At 40.9% G+C, this 23,310-nt stretch overlaps 1 protein-coding gene across 1 annotated transcript in view; it reads left to right on the forward strand.

The window, feature by feature from the left end:
• The first annotated feature begins 9,649 nt into the window (after positions 1–9,649).
• Positions 9,650–23,310, forward strand: part of APBB1IP (amyloid beta precursor protein binding family B member 1 interacting protein) — a 66,794-nt gene continuing 53,133 nt past the window's right edge. The window contains exon 1 of the mRNA XM_054992145.1: positions 9,650–9,772. The gene's annotated coding sequence lies outside the window, so the exon portion shown is untranslated. The remainder of the gene's footprint in view (positions 9,773–23,310) is intronic.

Consider the following 23,310-nt stretch of genomic DNA (forward strand, 5'->3'; position numbering starts at 1 on the left):
TTATTTTTAATTACTGTGCTGCAACACACTAGTAATCATTTGCAGCAGCTCGCTTCTTTTCCACTCAGGAACATCCAGTTGCAAATTATTGTTATAGAGTAACCACAGTGCAATGTCCAATGAGGTGTGGGTGCAGCCCATGAGTACATCATAAACTCCACCACCAACCTTCATGCATTACTTGCCACATATGATCGAGTCTACACCTTTGCAAGTGAATAGGTGTATGTGGCTCTCCCACAAAACTGGGAACTTGCATAGGCTTCATTAATGTTTCAATATGTTGGTTTACGTTGGAACTTACACTAAAATTCTTTGCTTATTCATTCTACCCACTTAGAATGGCTGACAAAGGCTTTTGAGGAACATCTGGACAAGCTTTGTGAAGAGGGAATGAATTTTTGTACATTTGAGTATAAGTGGTGGTTGGAGTGCCAGACTGTGACCTGGGAGGCTCAGGTATGAATCCCTACTCTGCTTAGCATTGTAAGTTGCTTCTTAAAAATAAGAGGGAAAAAAATAGAAAAATGAGATGAGTTCAGATGGATATTGCCTTCCTCCCTTCGTTCCTTCCCTCCCTCCTTTTTGTTGTCTTTTATTTTTCCTTACTTCCCTTCTCTGTTTGAAAAAAATTCCATTGTGTGAATTCCTGGACTGCAGAGCTGCTGCTCACACATTTGGAGGAAAGGTTAGAATAAACTGATGTCTGCATGCAATTCCTCTTTTAGTGCCTTTCAGAGGAAATACCTTACTGATTAAAGTGGCCGTTGCCCAATTCCTTAAGAAGTTTATAAATTTGATATGAGTTGTATGAGTTGCTTGTATTCCAGGAACGGTAAGTAAATCAACATCTTTGGAATAAGTCAATGGATGCCAACATGTACTAACCCAGTTGGATTTTTACAGAATCCCACCCATGGTCAAATCTGTTTTGTTGACTTGCCATCAGAATCCAGATATTTTACAACTCAGTGAAATTGTGGTTCTCTTTATACTTTCCTCTACTCTGAATTTCACCTCATCTTGTTTCCATATGGTTATGCAGAATGACTTCCATATATATATATATATATGGAAGTCATTAAATATATATATATATTTAACTCAGTTCCAATAATTTGGAGGCGTATTGACTCCATATGAGCAGCAGAATACAGGCTAGGATCCCAGTTTCTCTGGAGGACCTTAATATTTCTGAACTGAGTACAGGTGCTAACTTGCCTGTACGCATATATTAAAAAGTGCAGAACAGGGAACAGGAATGGGTTACAACCTTGAAAAAAAATGGAAGCATGCTTCATCTTTGGTAACTTCTTCACCTGCACAAATGGTCAGGTCCAACACACTGCCAATGCCCTCTGCTCATCTGATCTTCCAAATGGACTCTGTTTCCCTTTGCCAGGCTCACTTTTAATTTCTCTGCAGACCAAATCAGGCGGTTTCTAGATTGGGATGATTTCCTGTTGTGGCCTCATTGTTATGCACAAACTTGTGCCCTAGGTGTCCCTCTCGCCAATCACAATAAGAGACACACACCACGGAGTCCTGTTGAATTGAAGCAAAATAGGTTGTTTAATTAAACAATGGAGGAGTAGATGGAGGAGTAGATGGTCTCCTTGTGTCCAAAGCTCATCAAAGCTACAATAGAAGTGCAAAGCAATTTATACCCTCAGGTTAATTATAATAATATTACAGTATTCTAATATTTGTTATCTTATTAGCTCGTAGTCTTGACACAGGTGTCTAGGGTTAGTTTGATTGGAAGACGCAAGTCTAGGTCAACCACTTAATTGGGGAAATTCCAAGATTTGCAGTTCCTTATCTTGTCCTTGTGCCTGTTCCTCTCGGAAGGACACCTTCTGCCTCCTCCTGCCTACCTCCCTTTTGCCAATGTTACCTTCAACGGTGCCATGAAGTCTCATCTTGGCAACCTTGGGGCTTTCAGATAGCTGAGATCCGTGGGCAGAAAGGAATGTTCCCCTCACTTCTGCAGTCTCTCTCTTTCCCGGCCTTGAGAGAGATAATACTGAAAGTGGCTGACCTAGCTTGCTACATTAATCAGTTTTTACAAAAAGCTCTCTTGTATTGATTCCTATTAGAATCCTATAGGATAATATAACATTTGTGTGACATTTCTACAGGTGCATCTCTACAAGCAGTATATTGTTTAGTCCTCAATTCTTACAGAGTTTTAACATGTTTTAACATACATTCTTCTTTGGTCTTCTTGTTTCAAGTGTCATATGCTTGCAAGTTGCATTACAAATACTACAATGGCTCCCGAGCATAGAAAAGGTGCAAGGCATGTAATACTGAAAGGCACAGAAGTGGTATATAAAAGCTCTTTCTTCAAATCCATATTCCTCATCGTTGCTGATGTGAAAGCAGAGACAACACAGAACCTGCACTGGGTGATTCTCCGTTCTTTCCTCTCAATCCCCTCATGCCTGGCATTCATCATCACCCCTGCTACTAGACAGTTTTTTGCTAGCCTTTAAAAAAACTATAATATACCTACTAGTGATTGGGGAGGCAAATGACAGATGTAAGGAAATCAGGAAGAGAAACGGCACTGGATATGGGTGGGAAGGTTTGGAAATCTGGATCTTCCTTCCCATCCACACACTGTGAGGATATTCATTTTCACTATGATGTTTCCAGAAAGATCAAAGCAAACTATGAGAAACCATGGAAGGAGAAAGGAAAAACATGGATAAAGAACGATGTTTTGGTGCTCTAGAAAAACCCATTCCAGCTTGAGTGCAATGGTGGAGCAAATCCACCATGCCAAAGCAAGCTGGGAGGAGTGTTGATACAGAGTTATTGGTCACTGGAACATGGGTGTAGATGAAATCCTGTTTTTAAACCCATCATGCCAGTCAGAACATACAAAGGAGAGGCATTAAGGCTGAAGATAAATCATTCATGTCCTGAATTTTCCCATCTGGGCAGGGTCCAACATTTGTATCCTACCCAACTAACCCCAAGTAGTCCCAAATACAGTTCAGGAGGATGAAGTTGAATTGAGACTGAAAATACATACTGGTGCAGATTGCTCCCTGGTCCCCTGTATTACAACTTTTCTCCTTACAGTCTTCTCCTCAAACACCTTTCTACCATTTGAAGTCACTTACAAGCCTCTCTGAGGAGAAAAATATTTGGGGGGATTGATTCAGATAGGCAAGCATGTGTGGGACTGGTTTATTTCCCCAACTCAGCTAACAAACATAATGGGGTTATGTCTAACCATCCATAAACTTGAAGAGTGGGGCTTTCCCACTCCCCCTTCCCACTATAGTCTACTGAGTCTGTAAATTTTGTTTCTAGAGGTCAGCAAATAGGAACAACGCTGGAGGAAAAGTGGAGTCTGGAGTAGGAAGACGGAATCGGCAGAAATTGCTGCTCTTCTTCCAAAGACTTTCTTCACCTACTTTTTCTCATGAGTTCTTGTATTCCCACAGTCCAGATTTGATTTACAGATTATTTTACACACACAAGCTGTGTCCTACTGACACTATTATCAGATATTTGTTTAAAACAAAAGCCATTGTGATATAGAGGTTAAGGTCAAAAAGAGTCCAGTAGCACCTTTAAGACTAACCAATTTTATTATAGCATAAGCTTTCGAGAATCAAGTTCTCTTCATCAGATCATCTGATGAAGAGAACTTGATTCTCGAAAGCTTATGCTATAATAAAATTGGTTAGTCTTAAAGGTGCTACTGGACTCTTTTTGATTTTGCTACTACAGACTAACACGGCTAACTCCTCAGAGGTTAAGGTGTCAGACTAAGATCTAGGAGACCCAGGTTCAAAATCCCACATTGCCATAAAGCTCCCTGGGTCACCTTATCATTCTCTACCTACCTCAGTGAGTTGTTGTTGTGGGAATAACATGGAGGATGACAGAATGATCTATATCACCCTGAGCTCCTTAAAGAAAAAGTAAAAAACAAATCTATGTAATGATGCAATATAACAAATTTAAAAAGTAAATTTAAAAAATAAAAAACACCATTTCCAAACATCAAGCTGGTACTCGGTGGTTTCTTGACCATTCTTCCATATATACAATTTGTACTTCTTGCCTTTTACCCATGTTTCTCTTCATTTTATTCTTCAGTTTTTATTTCTGAATTGCCACATGTACAATGCAGTCTAAGTTGAATCCTCATTACAGCAAACATCTGACTATTGTTCTCCAGTCAAGGAATTTATTGTTTCTTGACTGAGGGCATTTTTCTGACCCAACTGTCCTTCTCTACCATTTCAAAGAGTCTAGGAAATATATTTTCTAGGTTTCCCTACTTTATTAATTGTCCTAATGGTTTTATGGCTTGCAAAATGATCTGTGTTAATATCTCAAGGCTGCCTGTAAACCTTTTTCAGAGGTTGTTGTGGTGGCTGGGGTAGGGGGGATCCCTAAGGAATTTAGTGACTCCATGCTTCCCGTGCCCAGGGCTTTTTTTCAGCTGGAACGTAGTGGAACGGAGTTCTGGCACCTCTCGAAAATGGTCACATGGCTGGTGGCCCCGCCCCCTGATCTCCAAACAGAGGGGAGTTGAGATTGCCCTCCGTGCCGCCAAGCAGTGTGGAGGGCAATCTAAACTCCCCTCTGTTTGGAGATCAGGGGGCGGGGCCACCGGCCATGTGACCATTTTCTCCAAGGGCAACCCACTGAGTTCCACCACCTCTTTTCCCAGAAAAAAAGCACTGCCCGTGCCAATATGGCAGCTGACTTCAGTAAACACAAACTGACAGAAAGTATGGTGTTCATGTTGGCAGACTTAAACTGGAGAGACTTAAGTCTGAAACTCTGTGTCCAGGAAGCTCCCTGGGCTAATGACTCTCTGACGTAACACTTGATGCTCTTTACAGTCTCCTAGACCCTAGTCTGACTACCTCTACATCACACTGGCTCATCTTGGTCTTCTCTAAATTTGCATGCACATGCTTGGTACACATGTACGTTCTTGTACATATGACTGCATTCAGTATATCGTATGCTAACTTCTTTCAGACAAAAATAAGCAATACAGTATAGTGAAGACCGGTATTAGTATAAAATATCAAGACATCTACAATTTACCTGGTTACATTCTTTTACTTGCAAGAGGAAAACAAGATTCAGAGTCTTTGGTTACTGATTTAAAAACCCTGTGCAGTAATTGAAATGCTTCTACTGACAAATGCTTCATAATCTGATGGGCTCTCAAGCACCCTTTATAAATGGTTTAACTTTACATTGGTCCTTACTCCAAGCTGCGTAGGGCTGGTGGGTGGGGGTATTATGGTTCCAGCGTGGCATTCTTTCCAGCCTTGAGACCTTATTCCAGTTATTCTAAAAACAGAACAGAATATTAATAATTATCCTTGAGTGATACAGACGGTCTCGCTTAATTTAAAAGCAGGCAAAAATGATAGCAATGTATATATTATTAACTGCAAATGTTTTAAACAAAGAAATGCTCCAAAGAGCAGCTATGTTCCTTCCCTTCCAGACAGATTTTCATCTGATAGTCCAAGGAGATTGTTTATTTTGGCCTCTGGAAACAGAATAGTGTTTTTCTATAGAAATGATGGTTCTGACTAATGTTTTCTCCCCAGAGTATATCAGTTTTACTTCTACCTAAGATATTTATAGCATTTCAAGAAAGTATATGCATATTATTTGTTTGTTCAATCCAGTTCATTCAACTATTGTATCCTCTTCCTTCATTTCTACACTGCCATGAAGTTAAATGGCTTTCAAAGCACCAATAGTTTTATTTATTTATTTAGAAAATGTCTATGCTGCTTCTCTAGAAGACCAGCTTGAGGTGGCTTAGAAAGTAAAACTTGATGAAAACAAAAATAAAACTGTTAGTGAACTATTAAAAACCAGCGTTAAAAACTCAGCTAGAACATAAAAACAGCACTATACATTTTCTCAAGTCTCATAAAATAGTCCTCAGGCTGGAATCGGACTACAAAAACAATTTTAAAAGATCAAACCCTTAGTTAAAAGTCTGGATTAAAAAAATGCCTGCTGCCAATGTGATGTAGTCATCAGAATGTCAGACTAGGATGTAGGAGATCCATCTTCCATTTTATCATCACAACCACCCTGAGAAGTAGGAAAGCCTGTGTGTGATTGGCTTGAGATCACTGAACCAGCTTCCATGGCAGAGTGGGGATTCAAAGCTGGGTCTCCCAAGATCTAGACCAATAATCTAATGGCTGTACCACATTTTGACTTGGGGGTGGGGAGGGGGCTGGATTCAAATCCCCACTCTGGGTGATTTTGGACTGGTCACTGTCTCTCAGCCTAACTTAACTATGAGGATAAAATGAGGAGAGCCCAAGTATGCTGTCTTGAACTCCCTGGATATAAATGAATGAAGAGGAAGAAAGAAATACGATTTTGCAGGCTCTATTCAACAAGCACATAGTTTTTAACGTGCCACAAGACTCTTGTTTATTTTTACATATGATATACTATTTGTTCTCCAGGTTCCCATAAAGCTAATGAGGCCACATGTCAATGAATGTGCCAGCTGTTGTGTGAGTAAACGCCTGTCACAATGTTAAAGAGCAGCTATTGCTCATTTTTAAAAAGTCCTTTGGACGCTCACTCCTAATGGCGAATGTGTTATGTTTCTAGGCAACTGACGCAAGGTTTGATCACTAAGAATACAGACAGAGGCTGGAGGAAAAGGCATTTATTTGGTAATAACAGAAGGTGTTTCAGGGAATACGAGAATTTTTGATGTGCGTTTTCCATTTTTGGAAGCAACTTAACAGTACGTAACACACACATTTTCCTGTTACCTTTAGTAGCATATATAAAAATGATATCATGGTTATGCAGCTTATGAGAAAATAAACTCACACAGAGACTGCTTCCATGTGGAGATGATCTCCTATCATGCTCTCATTGCTGCTGTGAATGCAGAGGCATTAGCAGTGGCAACAGAATATTCACACCGGGCATAGGGATGGTCTATGTTTTTCTCCCTCCCCCCTGGCTCTTAGTCGTTCCTCCCTCCAGGCCACTGGAGTGCTTTTTTTAAAAAAAAATCAGTAATAGCCATACTATTATATAGTGTTTTAATACTATAGAGATACAGCAACTACCATTTTTTTAAAAGTTCACTGGTGAGAGGGTGGTGGTGGTAGATGTGAACTGAGAGAATAGGGAAGGGACAAATGGCACTAGATGTGAGGGGGGGGACCAGAAGGTAGAGGATTGCACAGCAATGCCATGTGGAAGCTAAATAAAAACCACTGTGGTTTAGGGGGGAGACCCTGCTGAGCCCCTTCCCCAAACCCCATCCTATCTAGGTCCCACCCACCCCCAAATCTCCAGGGATTTATCAACCTGGAGCTGGCAACCCTATGAGCAGGCACTTCATCCTCCAGTCCCCTGTAGCATACCTCAAAGCCTCCTGGAGAAGTGGCACAGGGACAGAAAGATTTCAGAGAAGGAAGGGCAGGGGAAGGAAGGAATGTGAAAGGTGACAAAGAGTAGAAAAGCAGGATGCACTAGGACAAAAGGAAGAAGGGAGGGACAGGGCTAAATCTAGGTTGGGGGGGGGGTCTAAGCAGAGAGTGCTCAGCCCCTCCCATACCCACTACTAGGCTCCCCTTCTTGCCCTCCCACCCATGTGCTCCCACCTCCCTGTGCATCCTTCCTTTGCCCACTCACAAGCTCTCCTACCACCTGCAGCCACAGCTGCCCACACTGCTTGCACACCTTTCCCCAATGGTGCTGTGTGAAGGGTGCAGCTAGAAGTGCCACTGCCATGGCCATCAGGAATACAGATGTTTTGTGCATCACCTACATTCCCTTCTCCAGCAGCACTCCAGCATATGCAGCTGGGGAGCTGAAGTGATGAAGCACTCGCAAGCAGGCAGTGGAAGGGTCTGAGTGCAGGCATCAGCGGAGATACATGAGTAGGGAGTCAGTAGCAGTGGACCCCCTGGCAGCTGTCCGACTTTGCTGTGTGCTGACAGTAGCCCTGGGGAGAGATAAGGAAGGCATGTGAAGGAGGAGGCAGGGATGCAAGTGGGATTCAGGAAATGGCACCTCCAAACAGGGGCAGAAAAAAAGGCCTCAGGATCAGAGTCTGAAATGAACCATCTCTCTCCCCACCCTTTTCTTTCTTTCTTTTTTTAACATCCAGCTTAATGAAGAATTCTAGGGAATGCAAAAGCTCACATGCCTTTAATTTTTGTTGGTGTTAATAAAAGGTATTACACGGATTTTGGATTTGGATTATTTGCTAGGTTTCATGAGGGGGGATCCCATTGATTTGGGGGCCTCTACACAGGCTACATACATAACATGAGTGCATATCATGCTTGTGTGCTAGCACTGCATGCCTAGAAATCAGCACGCAAATTAAATGTGATGCCATGCACATACAACACCAAACAGCAAGTTTCTTTTACACTTTTAAATTAGGTTTTGATGTGAGTAGGTTTGTGTCATCAAATCTCCCTCTATAGGCATGGAGATTTCCCTCTCTAGGACAAAATTTCCCTTATTGGATCAGATTTTATCAACAACAAATGTCAAATGGACAGAACAAAATGACCTGCACATTGCTCACCACAGGATATCACACCTGCTCTTCCTTCTGACAGAAATTGTCTCTGCCAGAAGTAAATAGGTACTGTGCATGTGGCATATACTTCAATGACTTACAGATGGAAATAGGATATTTCTAACTATTCTCATACCAGGGATCATTTCTTACTGTGCCTTATACCCAATACAAGTAGCAGTTCTATACTCTGTAAATTCACCACAGCATTTATGGAAACTTAACTTTAAAAGAAATACATCTCCCAAAAATATCTATACAAAAAGAAAAGTGCAGTATTATAGGGATTAGAATAAAAAAGCAGCACATTTAGTTGATAAATGGGATCAACTGGGACATATGAAATTATTCTGCAAATTTGGAGTCCCGGTGTAAATACAGAGCTAGTAGAAATTCATGACATTTATCTGTTTCGCTGAGATCCAAAATTTAGCCTCAGAGGGGGCAAAAGATAGTGATGGGACCTCGCTTATGTTTAAAGGGATTTTATGCCTTCATTCATTAGGTTACACTCTACTAAGTAACTGACTTTTTACCAAGTGGGACACCCAAAATTAATCTTCAGCTTTACTGGTACAAGGACTACCACGTTTTTCTTTGTTTCTGCTCTCTACTTTCCTCACAACAGACTTGGGGTGTTACAGTTTGTCCTGGGATCAGCACTGAGTTACTGTTGGCTCTTGCTTTTTACAGGAAAAGCTACTGTTGTCTTGTCTCACTAGCTGTCGGTACAACCTGAGGTCTTTTTTTGCACCTAGCACCGTCTAACCCAGTTAAGCCCCCCCCCCCCACACACACACACCTTTTCCTGGGCTCCATTTTAAGACCGTTAAACTCAGCTAAAGTAGGCTCACCATCATACCCAACATCTCTCTCCCCCCCCCTTTGCATATTATTCAGCTAAAAAGGCCGTTCTGTGGGATTCTTTGCACGCTGCTTTGTGATGTTTAAATCGGTCCCACAGAGTATTACCCTAACGTCCCTCAACAGATAACAGGAACTAAAAGCACACACCACTTCCTCCAAGGAGGGTGGAGAAGGGCGTCTCAGCTCTACCGGCGCCAGGAAGGGACCTGACCCTCCCTCAGGGTACTTGCCCGGCACCGGCCTCCCGGCTGCTCTCTTCTGTTTTATCCCATCAGCGTCTCGGCCTTCCTGGCGGCCTGACCGAGAAAAGGCAGCAAGGTAAGCTCAGAGGCCATTTGGACCAAAGGGAAGAACAACCTTCGCCGCCCTTAGGGAGAGCTCCTTCCTTGTTCTGTCTGATGGAAATGCTGTAATGGGAGGAAGGGGTGAGGGGGCGAGTTCAGAAGTCAGTTGGGTTGTAGACGGAGGGTTTGCCAGTGAAGGAGTCGAGTGTGGAAAAGTCATTTAGTATGACAAAGATATTTTGTATGTGTAACTCTTCCCTTCCCCACGCGAGATGCCTCAGTTTTGGAGTTTCAGTATCAAAGCCCATTTGCCCTGTGAGTAGAAATTGTGTTCCTTTGTCAGTGGGCGTAGTGAGGAAAGTTCCTCTGAGTATGTGATGAGTGCCTTTTCTTCATCTGTCAGACAGTACCATTCCCCTCCTTTAGTGATCAGGGCTTCCAGGTCTGCCTGTGCCTCAGTATCTCTTAGGGTACATATGGAACTCTCCTCGGGAGATAAAAAGCTGTCAGGATGGGGACAGGGAGTGAAGGAGAGATGCCTCAATTTTTTTCATTTGAACTTTTGTTTGAAAAGATTTGGTGTGTTGCCTTCCTTCTCTGCCCGTGGTTTCCCTCGCTCTGCAAAACTTCCTGCCACAAGAAGTTGCAATAGCTGGTTGTCTCATGCAACGGCAACCATTTTGCAACAGATGGCAATAACCGCAGTTGACTTCTACTAAGTATTTTAAGCTATGTTTAAAAACTGCTAGCACTTCCTTAATGTAAGGGGGCCAGATTTTTTACTTGTTAAAAAAAATAGACTGCTCCCTTTCCCAGAAAGGCATAAATGTGTGTTTCCTTATTTCAGAAATCCCACATTGCTCAGAATTCAAGAGAACAACAACTGCATCTTTTCAGCATTCCCTTCATGCACTGTTGTCAAATCTATGACTTTTCTTGTGTTTTTGTTCAAGAGAGAAGATGAGGTCTCATGCAGAGCATGTGTAGGGAGAGAACCATATTTTCTCTCTTATCGTAGAAGCACCCTATTAATGACTCATTTAAAGGGGCATCCAGGAGAGAGAAAAAGTCGACTAAATGACTGCTCTACAAAGTAGTTCCTTGAATTTCTGACCTGGTACCCTGTACAACTTGTGGTCCACAAAGTTAAATTAAGTCTCCAGGCCATGTATGATAGATTCTTGACAGGGGTGAGATGTCCAACATCATGCAAGTCAGAATAAATATCCCCCCTCAACCCCCATACTCTGTGCTGCCTTTAAAATAGCTGTTTCTGAAGCAACATATTTGAGTGAATCACAGACTGCAGAGTTTAGGCAATTACCACTTTGGTATTTTTCTATACGATCGATATTTCCAAAGGACAATATTTGCAGATTAATATTACTTGGGGCATGGGGTTATATTGTATTTAGAACCCAAAGGAGGTAGAAACAAGGCTGGTCTTGGTATAATCAAGTAAATGACAAATCCTCCATTGCTAGAAACCTGATGCAGCATGTTTTCCAGTTTAGTCAGTGGGTCACATTATCTTTCAGCAGAACAGGGAGAAGTTAGATTCCATTTCCTTATGTCTGCATAGCTGCTACTGTTTATGGGTGATTTCAGAGATGAGTGACTATCCGGCATTAAATATTTGCTACCACAAAAAAGTACCTGGAGGTAGAAATCCACAGCAATAGTGCCATGGCTGCCTTTGTTCTTTTGAGAACTTATCCTGATCAGAGAGTTTTCATTTTATACTTTTTGTGGTCCAAATGCATAGTGTTGTTCAGCCTGTGTTAAGCTGTGTATCTGACCACGTCAGGTGCAACTTGGCCTGGCTAAAGTAGTATCCTTGTGAAAGATGTATCTGGAAGGAATGTTTCTAGCTTTCCTGGGAGTACAACAGCATGGTAGCAGAAGTGCAGGAAATCTGGGCAAGCCCTAGTGTGCCACTAATAAGATCCCATGGTTCCATGGTGTGTATCTTGTAATAGTACTGAAATGGAAAAGGGTATGCAGAAGACATTTCAGGTGACTTGTATTCTTCTGTATAATTATGACTTTATTCCTGATTTTACTTCTCTGGAGAATCATCTCTTTCCATGTTCCCTTTGTATTGTTGTAAATATTTTAGTGCATATACTTAGTATATGCATATACACATAGTCAAAATATACTTGGGAGGTAGAGTGGGTTTAGTTGACCCACTACAGTTCTCGCATTGAGAGAGCAACCCTAAGCAGGTCTACTTATGGGGGCTTAATTCCTGGAAAATTTTCTTAAGATTGTACTGTGAGATCTATAATATTACAACTTGCTAACCAAGTGTTCCTTAGGTATGGGGTCTGCACTTTCACACACTTCTGTTGAGAGCTGATAGAAATACTTGGTTAAAGTTCACAGAGGTACAAATGATGCAATTCTTTCTTAGTAAACTTGAGAGTTTCCTAGTCTTAACTGTTCAATGTCATAAAGAACGTTATACCCATGCAGTGTTATACCAAGCAATACAAGGACTCAATTGCTGGCAACAGTTCTTGGAACAACCTAGGAGAAATAAATAATTTTAGAACAATCAAAATAGTTATTTAGGAAAAACAAAATTAAACACAAAATAATGCAACAAAAATAACAAAATAAATGGCAAATATACTAGTGTAGTTTTTAAAAAGCAGATTGTGCAATACTTCATTGTAAACATGATTAGACAATCCCACTGAATGGAATGGGACTTACTGCACAGTAAGTGTACTTAAAATCTCTGCCACAGGTAGAAATTGTAATTGTTGTAAAGTTGGGGAAAGGCACTGACAGTGTCATCTTTTAAAAATAAAATTAACCAAAAGATGGAAAAAACATTTTAAAATATCATGCTTGTAATATTGAAAAAAGAGGTGTGTGTTTGTGAAGGGAGAAGAAGCTGTTCAAGCCCCCCAAGGGAATCCTAGAGAGAGATTTGGGGGTTGGAACAAAATTGTTCCGCTTTCTTGCTATCCTGAGCATTAGCTTCAGTTGATTTATAAGGGAGTAACTACTTAGACTGGCCTTGTGAGTTTACTGGAAATCTCCGCAATGAAAAGAGCCAGAAATTTAATTTTATTTAAAAAATGAAAGCTGGAAATTTAGTGGACCTAGTAGATCATGGCGCTAGATCACTATAACCAATGAACCAATATAGCAATCACTGCTTTTTTTATTTAAAAAAAAAGTCCTCCAGTAGTGTAGTGGAAATGGTGGGTGCAGGGGCTGAGGCAAGGAGAATGGTACCAGTACAGGTTGGGCGCTGTGATCTTTCCTAAATGATTGTATCAAGCTGGGGGAGACCAGCACTCCCCCAGCTTGAGTGCAAATCAGCACTCTACTGGTTCGAATCCTACTACTGCCATGAGCTCAGCACGTGGCCTTGGGTAAGCCACTCTTCTCAGCCCCAGCTCCCCAGATGTATTGTGGGGATAATAATAATACTAACTTTTTCACCACTCTGGGTGAGGCACTAATCTGCCTAGAAGAGCAGTATATAAGTGCAGCAGCAGCAGCAGCAGCAGCAGCAGTAGCAGTTGTTGTTGTTGTTGTTGTTGTTGTTGTTAAAAGTAGATGATTGGGGGCAGCATTGTGTGGATGCTCCAAAAGCAGTTTGGATGACAAAGCAGGGCAAGTCCTCTGTGTGGAGAATCCCTCAAGAGTTCCCAAGAGCAGAATGAGCTTTTTTTTGAGGGGTGGGTTAAATTCTATGTCGTTGTATCTTTAGACTTCTCCCTTTTTCCAAGAATAAAAATCTCACCCTTCTGAAAGACGAAAGACTCCCGTTTTCATGGGTACATCATGACATCTTGCATCAGTCATTTTGAATGAACTTGAAGCACTTCAGTTGCATATGAATTTAGATAACACTTTAAAAATGTGTCATTGAAGGCAGAAGTGATTCATGATTTTCAAGAAGTGCCTTTGGAGTGGTATGTATGTATGTTTCTGACTAAGGTGTAGACATTCATAGATGTGGGATCAATGTCCATAAAGTGAACAAAAGAAGGTTGTATGTTTGACCTTGGTAAGTTCCAGTTTCAGTATGACTTGGATACAAAAAAGGTGCTGTTCTAAAAAAAATATATGGTTTAGATACCAACCACAAGGCTTTATTATTGAGAAGAATACCGAAAATAAAATACAGTCCAGCATATATTGTAGTTATTCTGTGCCACTCATGGGCCCAGATTCAAAACCATTATTATGGAGAGAGAATTACTGAGTGGAGGCAGAAATTGTGTTGTCTGTTTTCTATTCTGCCTTTAGTTAATGCTTCACTACTTGTGGGCTGGGTCTCAAAACTGAAGGCTCATTAGCATTTACTTCCTCACCTTCTCTTAGAATCAAGTAAAAGTATTGTTCTGTGCTGGCTCTTAAAACAAGGCTGTTTCTTATCATGTCATAAAGGAGAATGAAAATTAATCTCTTCCTTTCTGAATCATATGTATAACTCTGTATTTAGTATTATCAATGTCCATTTAAAGCTTTTTCCCTTTTTGTTATCTCCATTCTTTCACTTGACTCACATTTTACACTGCATATAGGCTGACTCTAGAAAAATGACATGCCTTGAGTGGAAGCTGCTGCCAGACCCAATTCTTTTGCCATTTTACTCTAATATTTGTTTAGATATTTATAGCCCTCTTTTTCTCCCTAGTACAAACCCAAAGTGGCTTAAACATCATTCTCCATTTTATCCTCACAACAACAACCCTGTGAGGTAGGTTAGGATGAGAGACTATGACTGGCAGCATAATCTCCCAGCAAGCTTTCATGGCTGGATCTCCTGGGTGCTAGTCTGATACTCTAGACACTTCGCCATGCTGGCTCACCAAGGGTAGTATTTAGTACTATGTGCCAGTTAGGAGCTCGCCGAAAACCCAGTATTAAAACCCAATAAAAATAACATGATTCAAGGAATAACAATGTAATCTTAAATATGTCTGCTCAGAAATAAGTCGCCTAGAGGCATGTTTAAATTGGATTCAGTATTCTTTGGCTGGTTTTGTAAAAACCTGCTATAAATGACTCTCTTCTCCTATGCTTCTTAAAATTACAATCATTTTTTATTTTTAATTACAAAATGAACAAAAAGGGTATGATAATATCATTACTTCTAAACTGTATCATAAAACAATATGATACCAATAAATATTCAGCTTATACTTATTGCTGTACAATGCAGAATTTCATTACTCACATTCTCATTTGGTTTGACCTTATTCCAGTATGAAATAAAAGGCTGCCTGCCAGTTTTTAACAAAGCTTTCTTGGACAGATTGTTTCCTTTCCCACATATGTCTACATGTGGTAACTTTGAACACATGAAGCTGACTTATACTGAATCAGATTATGGGTCCATTTTGGACACTATTGTTTACTCAGAGTCTCTCTACACAACACATCTTACATGAGAACGCTCAAGTGCAGGGAGATGCAGTGCTAGCAGGGAAGCATAGTTTAAAGACAGAACCCAAGGCTCTGCCAATATCACCTCCCTTCAGAGCCCGCAAAGATCGCTCCTCAGGGGGTTTGTTGATTTCCTCTTCACCTCTCTAAAGGCTCTATTAGGCAAAGAGGAAATTAACAAATCCTCTGAGGAGTGATCTTTGCACCTCTGTCTTTTAAAACTACACTTCCTGGCTATCATTGCATCTCTCTACACTTGAGAGTTCTCGTGTAAGATGTCTCATGTGGAGAGACTCTGGCTGGCAGTTGCTGTCCAGGGTCTTATGTAGAGATCTTTCAGATCACCTACTGTAAAGTGCTATCAAGCCACAGCTGACTCCTGGCAACCCCATAGAATTTTCAAAGCAAGAGATGGATGGAGGTGGTTTGCCATAGCGACCCTGGACTTCCTTGGTGGTCTCCTATCCATGTACTGACCAGGGCTGACCCTGCTTAGTTTGTGAGATCTGAGATCAGTTAGGCTGAGCCATCCAGGTTACAGCACATTGTCTATTACCTAGTCCTTTTAACTGGAGATGCTGAGGATTGAACATGAGACCTTCTGCATGTAAAGTATATGCTGTGCCACTGAGCCACGGCCTGTCTCCTAACTTTGTCCATAAACATAATAAACTGTACCTTGATGATTCAAATGTTTTTGTCATATTTCCTGTGTGTCATCAGAAATGATTCATTTAAATATTTTGAGCAAAAATAAATTTTGAAAACTGTATATTAGGAAAATAACAAGCAATATCAGCTGCAGTAGGTTTTTTGCCGGATAACCGTTAACCTAGTTATCTATGGAATTGAATAATTTGTGTTTTAAAAGTAGAAAAGAGCAAGAGTCCAGTAGCACCTATAAGACTAACAAAATTTGTGGTAGGGTGTGAGCTTTCATGAGTCACAGCTCACTTCTTCAGATACAGCTAGAATGTGAGTCCATCTATCCTTATATCTTGGAGACTGGAGTGATTTCAGATGCTGAATGACAATGGCAGGTAAATGACAATAGCCAGTGAATGACAATAGCAAGCATGATTGAATTGGGTGGAGTATGCAGAGAGGTATTAGGTGTGGAGAAATCAGCATTGGCAATGAGACAGGAAGCCTATGTCTCTATTCAGTCCAGATGGATGCATTATCTTGAGCTTCATTATCAGTTGCAATCCAGCAGTCTCTCTTTCTAATCTCCCTTTGAGATTCCTCTGCAGGATAACTTACTTTTAGGTCAGCAACTGAATGTCCTGGAAGGTTAAAATGTGTCCTCACTGTTTTTTGGATGTTGTGGTTTCTGATGTCAAACTTATGTCCATTAATTCTTTGTTGAAGGAACAGGCCAGTTTGTCCAATGTACAGAGTGGAAGGGCATTGCTGATACGTGATGGCATAAATCACATTAGATGGTGTTGTTAAAAAGTTTTTATGAGGACTGGTTGTACCAGAGTAGGAAACAGTGGGAAACATGGAGTTTTTTGCTTACTATCTCTGTGAATGTTGTTGTTAGTGAATTTTCACATGTATAATCCACAGTGTTTTAATCAGTCCATAATGGGGTTGAGGAGTACTCAATTTTGCCTTGATTATGGATTATTACAAACTGATAGTTTTTGAAATCTAAACAACTGTGAGCACTTCTGCACAAAACATTTTGCTCTGTATTTGATCTAATTCCACATGCTGAACTGATTTCAGAAGTTGAGTCCATGCTACAGGCTTTCCTCATAGTATTTCAGAGTTCATGAGCTGGGCTTTCTATTGCACGTTAAAAGATTATTTTTCTCCTTCATCTGGGCTTTTGTCACTGTGGAGCCTGAACAGCTGATTTCTAAATAGTTGATTCTCACAGTTGTTGTTGTGTTCTTGGTGTGAACATTTAATAATGAGGAAAGCTGCTTTGGGGTGGGTGGGGTCCATTGCTGCATTTCCGAACGTGGAAGGAGGTCTTCTTCAAACAAAAGACTGCTGTTTGATCCCGCTATTGATTTTAGTTTATCTTGAAGTTTGTAATGGCACCGAACCTCTGTCCACAAACAAAACTGGTTACCCTGGGGCACCTTAAGTATCAGTTACTCAGTGTGGTATTTGCTGCATGTGTATTATCTCAAGGTTAATAAGGGTGAGGGGGCGTGGCTTAGTGGTAGAGCATCAGCTTTGTAGGCAGAAAGTTCCAGGTTCAATTCCGGGCAGATTTAGTTAAAAGGATCCAGGAAGCAGGTGATGTGAAAAACTCTGCCTTGAGGCCCTAGAGAGCCACTGCTGCTCTGCACACTAGACAACAGTGACCTTAACAAACCAGTGGTCTGACTCAGTATAAGTCAGCTTCATGTGTGCCAGCCTGGAATTTACAGGCAACCGTATCAGCTAATAGTATTCCACAGGTCCATAGTTTTGATGGAACAGACATTCAGAAGATAAATTCCAGTCATAAACCACGTGTCATTGCAGATTAATCAGAACGACATTCATGCACTGCTGAAAGCAAAGTGGTTGCAAGTGAAATATAGGTGCCTCTCTCCAGAAGTAGCAGTGGGTTCACATATTTGGCATTGGATGGGTTGTCCTGTGAAATGATGAGCAGTTATCGCATGGATTGTGAGGAAATGTACGCTTGAAGGCAGCTTTTAAGTGATTGGATAGAATGTTTTTGTATAAAACACACCCACGGCTCCCCCACCCATACACATCCAGTGTTTTTTTTGGCTATAGCTAACTGGTATATTTTTTTTCCAAGAGACAAAAGCTACTGAAGGAGCAAGATGTTGTGCCTGATATTATGACCTAGTCTCTGAGAGCATAATTTCTTCTTCCCCTGTGGAAAAAAATGGACACTTTTGAAAAGTCCCATCTTGCTTAACTAATTAAAAATCTTACTTGTATTTGCTCGAAATTCAGATATGTGTTCAAGGGAGTTTCGGGTAGGAAGCCATGTTGGTCTGCAGTAGAACAGCAGGACTTGAGTCCAGTGGCACCCGACGCCAACAAGATTTTCAGAGTATGAACTTTCAAGACTCAAAGTGTTCTGAAGAAGGGCATCAGAAGCTCTGACTCCCAGAAGCTTACACTCTGAAATGCTCCAATGGAACCCATCCCCTGCCTTAAAGCAACTTTCCACATTATTAAATATTCACACCAAGAAAAAACATCATAGATATTTACAGATAAATTATGTTAAATTTCTAGGAACTGCACCAGGGGCAACTAGGAACATAACACTTTTCTAATTCCAGTTATATTGCAGTTTTTAATCCAAAACCATAGGTCAGGATTCTCCAATAGTTTTGTGGGCTAGTTAGAAATTGACTAGAAAGTAGGTGTTAGTGCAATTTAACAGGCTTAACAATTGTTGCTTGTTGGTTAGTTAGTGCCCATGGTCACAAAGGAAGATAGTAAAGGTCCTTATGATAAAGAGAGTGAAAACAAAGGAATGAGGACTAGAGATTTCTCTATGTTCTCTAGCCCATGATAAACCCATGTGAGAATACTTAAAAGCTGATGTATTATCCTTGATCACTCTAATTGTTAAAACACCAATTTATACTGGAGTGTTGCTGTACAAAGAGGGAGTACTTTCAGTTTGAGGATGGCGTAAAGACCCTCTCTATAACTGAACATATGAACCATTAAAGGCCTGGTTCAAATGATCACTTCTTGCTATTTTTATACCAATGCAAATGGTCCCTGTGTGAACAAATTACCAGGGAGTGTGGCTAGTGTGGTGTAGTGGTAAGAATGTAGGACTAAGATCTGGGAGACTCAATATCATATCCTCACCCCTATGTGTGGAAATTCACTGGGTGACCTTGGTCCAATCACTCACTCTCAGCCTATTCTACCTCACAAAGTTGTCATAGAATAGGAAGGAAGGAAGTATTGCTCTGAAGTCATTGGAGAAAGGGCACGATAAAAATGTACTAGATAAGTACAGAAATGTGTCTTGTGAACTGGTATGTGAATAAACTTTGCACCATTATTTCCATGACTACGGCAGCTCTGGAGAATCATTAGCAAAGAGGTTCTGCCAGTTCATGAAGTTTGATTATATGTGGAGAAAAGTTGGCAGCCAAAATTACTGCATGGTCCCCAACTAGATCACTTGAAATTGCTTATGCTACATATATGAATAGCTCAGTGTATAACAGCCCTGTCCTGGATATCCCAGGTGAACCTGATCTTGTCAGATCTCAGAAGCTAAGCAGAGTCAGCTTTGGTTAGTAACTGGATGGGAGACCTCCAAGGAAGACCACGGTTGTAGAGGTAGGCAATGGCAAATCCACCTCTGTTAGTGTCTCGCCATGAAAACTCTGCCAAGGGTTGCCATAAGTCAGCTGTGACTTGACATCACTCTCCACCACCACCACCACCACGTGTAATGAAAGTAATCCATAGTCATTGTGACTCTTTTTGGTTGAAACCGTATTCTTTTCCAGGCAAAGAATGTACATTGTTTTGCAGTTCCCATACACTCATTGCTTTCCAAGAGCAGTTTCATAACAGGGTTCCGTTACTGCTCCATGTTGTTCAGGAACCTACTTATTACTTTGCTCAACCAAGTTTTAAGTCTTCCAGCAGCCTTCCTCTAACTTCAGTGGGTCTTCCTCTATTAGACGATACGGGCTGTTACTTTTGCCTATCTTCCCCCCACCTTCTCTTCTGCCATATTTCAGAGAATAAAGGCTGCATTTCAAGATAGATGACTTATCAGTTCACTGTTTGGTTGCACCCTTGAAGAGGCTTCCTGCAGGGAGAACTGATGAGAACACTTAACTAACTGCTGATCCAGAAAACCGCACAAGGGACGTGGGAGGATCCTGCCTACCAATGGGGGAGTCATGCTTCACTTTTTAATGATTAGACAACCAGTATGTGAGCTCTTACTTTAATAAGCTAAACGTTTTGCAATGAGAATCCTGGGTCACGAGTAGAGAGAAAACCAAGCGAAGGAGGGCTTCTTTGATAACACACTGTTCTTCAGTCCTGAGAAGGAGTCTTGTAATCTGCACGCACCTATTTGGATTGGATTACGCAGACTAGAGGTAAACTGAAATTAGGAACCTCTTAAAATGGGGGGGAGGGGGAGGGTTGCTTATGGGCTAACACTTTATATAGAATAATTAGTTGTTTCAACACCTATAATGCCACACAGCAGAAACAATGAATAACATCAAGAAGATGCCACACAGCAAGGAGTATTCATTACTGTGAAGTACCTTTTCTCACCTAAAATGTTATTTAACTCCCTCATAAATAGGATGTAAATATTTCCAGAGATGTCTTTGCTTGCTTGTGGAATGCTGAAACATAGTATTACAGGGGAATTGAGCCACTGCCTGAGTGGTAATTTCTTTCCCTAAAGTTGCTTTCCCTATCCATTGCAAATCAGTTTATCACCACGTGTAGTTGCAGCACAACTGGTCGAGAGAGATGTGTGGTTTTTAAAGAAAAGTGTTTTCGCTTGGTTTTAGGGTTTTTTTGCTGAAGAATGTTAAAAGCCTCCCTAGAAGGTTAGGGGTAGGTTGGTCTTTTCTTGTATCGTGGTCGTGATCTCATGGATGCAGCCGGCAGCTTGTATAACTATGTTGTTGTTATTTCTATACTGCCCATAGCCAAGGCTCTCTGGGTGGCTTACAACAAGTATAAAACAGTAAAATACAATAAATAGACATTAAAATTAAACATTAATATAAAATAATGTAAGAACAGTAAAACAATAAAAAACAGCAAAGAACTGTTGATAGAGGCACGAAGCTAATCATAATGAGCACATGAACAACCAAGGAGATCTTTAAAGGCCTCTAACAGAGCAATCCTAAGCAGTGTTACTCCAGTCTAAGCCCATTGATTTCAATAGGCTTAGAGTGGAGTAACTCTGTTTAGGATTGCACTGTCTATTGCCCCCCCCCCCATCCAGGGGAGGAGATCTGCACTTGCTAGGTGAGGAATCACAGGTGTAAATACTTTGCATTTGATGCTGTCTACCGATACTCCATTGCTTTCTGTGGGATGTGTATCTGAAGGCACATCCCTAGATGAATCTTAGCTTCCTTTATGGTTCATGAGTTTTTGAACACACAGTTGCCATGTTTGTGTTCTATTGTACATGCTTCATAATGTGAAGCCCTTAGGTGAAAGACATTTCTACATACTGTTGAGATAATGTCTGTGGGAATGGGAGACATGGGCCTCATGTTTCTGCCCCAACCCCAAAGGGAAAATGTGAAAACCACTAATTTTGGTGAAAGAGAATAACAGTGCAATCCTATGCATAGTTACTCCTGTCTAAAACCATTTATTTTCAATAGGCTCCAGCTGGAGTAACTCTACAGAGGATTGCACTGAAAGTGAGTTGTGGATTATAATTTAGTTAGACATTACACATTATATGACTGCAAAATGTTTGAAATTCTTTCACATTTTTCGTCTGTGAATTTCTTGTAGATTTTCAAACACGGTGTTAATAAGTTTTTTCTTTCAGTCTTTCCTTCTCCCTCCCCCCGCCATGAGGACCCAAAGCAGCTTGCATCATTATTCTATCATCTAGTTTATCATTGCAGCAATCCTGTGAGGTAGGCTGGGCTGAGAGTGCGTGATGGATTAATGTCACCCAGCAAGTTTTCATGGTAGAGTCTGGGTCTTCCAGATGTGTCTGACACTTTAACCTATACCACACTGGCTACTAGTCAGTAGTAAGGAAAGCCTTATTATCTGGATAAATTATGATTTTTTTAGCAGAGCTGGAAAAATATTTCAGAATCTTAATGTGGTGAAACGGCTACCCTACAAGTGTGTGACACCCAGGCACAATGCAATGCAAGAGGTATAGTTTGACACTTTTGTGTGAGCCTTAAAACAGTACAAGGTAAGCACACAGCTGTCAGCTCACAACAGCTGATAACACAGTCTGCCTAGTTTTGCATCATTTCATTCCAATGGCTCACAGCATGGAAATTTTTTAAAAGAGAAGTTGTTTTTTACTAAGCATCCCTCCTGGTCACAAGTTAATCTGACTTCAGCAGAGAAGAAGCTGAAATCTTTGAGCAATTCTTAATAGGAAAACTAGCATGATCTTAAGCAAGATACTGTCAAGTAGATAACGCTTCAAAATAATTCCAGATGGCTGCCATGTTAGTCTATAGTAGCAAAACAAAACTGGAGTCTAGAGTCTGGATGCTTATTTTTTTTCTCCCAGGCTATGAAATTCTAAGAGAGCACACTGCCTATTGAAATAAATGCTGAAATTGGCACCTGCAAACCCAGTGTGAATAGCATTCTTAAAGCTATTTAAATGAGCCCAAATTACACACAGAAATTTCTGATTTAACTCAGTAAAGCAGCTTCCAGAATGCTGAACCAAATCCAGGAAACTAAATTGTAATGAGTCCCTCCCACCAAAATGTTTGTGTGTTTGATACCTTCAAGTAGCCTGTAGGCACTGGGTTCATCTCGCGGGACAGCAACTTATTTTCCTAAATAGTGCCAATCAGATGAAGGGGAGAGAGACCTTATGTTATTAATTAACTCTGGCAAGAAGGGGGAATGAGGCCAGTGTGCATGAGTGCATTTCCCACCCCCTGCCCCCACTCTGTAGCTACCCAGGAAATGGCATTCTCTTCCTCCATGCCAATCAGGTCCTTGCAAGGGGAGAACAACCTACTGCCACTGCTCCACCTGCTGACACTCGCCTTCTACAGGCCCATTGTTTTGTGTGTGTGTGTGTAAAAAAATTTGTTTTGCTAATGTACCTTTTGAGAATCTCACACTTCCTATGAATGTTTGATAAAATATGTTATCTAAATATAGTTCAATGGTTCATGTATATCTTTCAAGTATTTATATAAAGAATACACAGACATAATTTAAATTATTAGATTATTCAAAAACGTTATTAGGTTATCACAGGGTTTTGTTTCTGTAATAGCTCTTGTACTGTGACTTTTTTTCCTCCTACCTGGAGGTTGGCAACCCTAACTGCTACTTAGGTAGCTCATCATTCTTACGGCATGGGTGTTCTAGGAAAAGACACCTTCCTTTTGCATGACATACGCTGCAAGGCCACATCAGGAGGATGAGGAGTTGCTGCCTCAGGGCCAAGCTACAAGTGACGAATGACACTTG

This window comes from Eublepharis macularius, chromosome 11, assembly GCF_028583425.1.
Source record: "Eublepharis macularius isolate TG4126 chromosome 11, MPM_Emac_v1.0, whole genome shotgun sequence".
Lineage (NCBI taxonomy): Eukaryota > Metazoa > Chordata > Lepidosauria > Squamata > Eublepharidae > Eublepharis > Eublepharis macularius.